This window comes from Culex pipiens, chromosome 1 (assembly GCF_016801865.2).
Source record: "Culex pipiens pallens isolate TS chromosome 1, TS_CPP_V2, whole genome shotgun sequence".
Classification (NCBI taxonomy): Eukaryota; Metazoa; Arthropoda; class Insecta; order Diptera; family Culicidae; genus Culex; species Culex pipiens.
Window position 1 is genome coordinate 104760031 of NC_068937.1, and position 3407 is coordinate 104763437.

Sequence of the window (3407 nt, forward strand, 5' to 3'; positions counted from 1 at the left end):
TTAATTTGGTGTCTTCGGCAAAGTTGTAGAAAAAAAGGTACACGAAAAAAATGAGTTTTTAATTAAATTTTTTTTTACAAAAAAACAATTTCCCAAAATCCGTATTTTTTATTTTTTTTAATTTGTTTTAGGGGACAAAAACCCGCATCTTTTAAGCCATTCAGAAGTAAGGACAAACATTTCCAACGATTGTGATATGCGTAAAAAAAAAAAAATGAAATTTCGTGCTTATAATTTGTTGACCATATTTTTTATGAAAAATCGAATTTGCAATCGAAAAGTCATTTACAATTTTTTTGATTAAGTGCACCGTTTTCAAAATATAGCCATACAAAGTTAAATTTGGTCCGATAAATTACGTTTTTTTTTACTTTTTAAAACAGTGTCCATGATTGTCCATGAAAATATTTTTTTTTTCGAAAATTTCCTACCATTTCGTTTAAGAAATATTGGAGATTTGATCTCTAGTTGTTGAGATACAGCGGCCTAAAGAAAAAGAAACAGGAAAATTGTTTTTGTTTTTTAAGTCTTACCCAAACAACCCTCCAATTTATAATGTCGATATCTTAGCAACTAATGGTCTGATTTTCAATGTAAAAAAAATCATTCGTGAAATTTTTCGATCTTTTCGAAAACATGTTTTTTTTCGAAAAGATCGAAAATTTCACGAATGTTTCATTTTTTATCACTGAGTTTTCGACATTAGAATTTGGAGGGTTGATTGGGAAAGACCTAAAAAACTTCAATTTTCCTGTTTAATTTTGTTTAAGCTGATGTATCTCAGCTCCAATCTTCAATGTCTTTTGTACAATTTTAAAGCAAATTTTCTGAACTTAAAAAAAAAATCATGGACATACCTAATTTAAAAAATTAGTGCTGTTCGCTGCTCCTACATATTGCATGGAATTTTTGCTTGTATGCAACAGCGAAGAACCGCCCTAATTCTCCATACTTTGGAGAAAAACCATTCGGCTCTGTTAAAATATTTTAGATGATTTTTAGAGTTAATCTGTTAAAACTCTCAGAGCGTGGAAAGTGTCTCCAGAAATCAAAAAATCAAACCATCCACATTAACGACCCCCGGGTCTTTTGTGGTCTCTATTGCAAGTTTCTGCTCGAACCTAGGAGTCCGAAGACTTGAATGGGGAGAGCACCCAAGGAACCTTCCACCCCAGTGTTTGAACTGACGACCTTTGGATTGCGAGTCCAACCGCCGCCAGCGATTCCACCGGAGTAGGCTTGGTTTGGTGTGTTGTTTGTACTTATGGCATGGAGACGACTCCTACACCTGGAATGACTTAACGGCCTAACAACCAAGGCCGGGACCGACATTTTACTTCCTCATCCGATGGAAGGTTGGAGCAGATGGGAATCGAACCCAGAATCATCCGCTTACAAAGTGGACAGCGTACCGTGTCTCCAGAACAATTATTAATTATGAATGGATATATTATGACATCAATTTGGTTGAATATAATTCGATTTCCTTCAAAAGTTCAGAAGATTTACATTGTAATGGGTATTGTCTGGATACTAAGATTCTTCGAAAGGCTAATTTTATTTAATTTCATTTTTTTAAGAAAATTTGATTTAAAAAAAGAATATAATGCACGTTATATGAAAGGATTATTCATTTCTCGAAATTTTAAGAAAGTCGAATTTAATTTGACTGAATCGGCAATTTTTACAACTTTTATTTACAAAAACATAATTTACTGATGGTACTTTTTCTAATATTGGTAGTGTTGAGGAAGGGGAAAAATACATGTTTGCAATTGGTTTGAGGAAATCACGCAAAAAGCTTAGAAATGAAGGATAGTGTGAATCAGTATGATACATCATATTTTTTTAATGATCTCTAAACTATTTTGAGTTTGCGAGATCACTGCAGTACATAATGAGCTAAGAAAATCCGTTACAATACTTCAATAACTACAATACATAAGTTTATGGAAAATTCATTAATGACCTTTTGAGGGAAAAAATCTCCAGGTAAATTGCTGTTCGGGGTGGTATCTTTTCGACGATAATAAATTTGGTTTTTTGAAGATGTGCCATGGATTCAAGATTTGCTGATCCTATGCAATACAACTTTACTCATATTGCATTTTTTTTACTGTGATTTCACTATAGTTCCGATTTAAGCAAATATATTTTGGAATAAAAATGTTTTTAATATTCTGATTTGTTGTTTTTTTCAGTGAACCTTACAATCCAAACCGGTCAAAATGCATCCCATCAAACCATCACCATCCAAACCAATATCGACACAAAGTGCACCTTGGTCCGATGAGTTATTCATTCGCCGCGGTGAGTAGTTTTCCGTGAGAACAAACACTAATTAAACGACGGGGCGAAATCCACCGCGGACAAACCTCAAAGAGTCCCGGCGCACGGTCTTTGGCTTTGAAATGCAAAATCAATCCGTGCAAGCTCGCGGCCTGGTCAGCGCGGTTTTCGGTACGGGTTCCACTTGTGGGGAGAAGTTGGGAGACGATCAACACGATCACAGTTAAAAAGTTTAAATTATTTGAGAAAATATAGATAGCCGTTTTCAATATATTTTTACAAGTGTACTTACCCGTGGATCGTAGAAGAGGAGAGGTGGGTCATTTCGGAACAATTAAACAGCGTCGAAGGCTTCTCGCACGAATCAACGGACATTAGGAGATATTTTGTGGTCGAATGCGCGCGCCGCGACCAGCTTAATGTCTTCCTCGAGACGTGCGATAACTTAATGCCCGTGGAATTCGCCAGGATGACCGTGTCCACGACCGCACAGACGTGGTGGCGGTGCAACGCAGCAAACTCAAAGGATTTCTGCGCGATAATAATGTTTTGGGGTGGATTTTAATGGTGCAAGGAGTTCGGCACATTCCGAACAACGATCTTGTGATTACAAGTTTGGAGAACAACTTGAACTGAAAGATAACTTTTGAAAGGCTGGACGATTTTTTTAGTTTGGTGAAAAAAAATTCTACGTCCTTTATCTGACTCAAAATTTGGAATTTAAGGTGTATGTCAATTGGTGGGACTAGAATCTGAATTTTGCAATATTTTATGACCTTAAGAGTTTTAATTTTTTTTAATCACTGTTAGGCAGAATGAAGACACTTCGACGACGTCGTGCTATCATGTCGTACGTTGCTTTTTGACGTTCCGAGAAACGCGTTTTAATGTTTGACCTTGAATAAACAAAAACGAGAGCATGCGATGTAAACAATAACAAACACGTTTTGTTTGGTTGACCATTCTGTGCATTGCCCTGAAGTTTGGTTGAATTTGGTTGCCGGAGTCCCGAGTTATAATTGAAAATGTTTACGCTAGTCGAGCTTGTACCTGTGTCAAACGTGTGTGGAGTGATACACCCTATTGCGATGTATCCATTGAATCGAGTCGAATAGGCC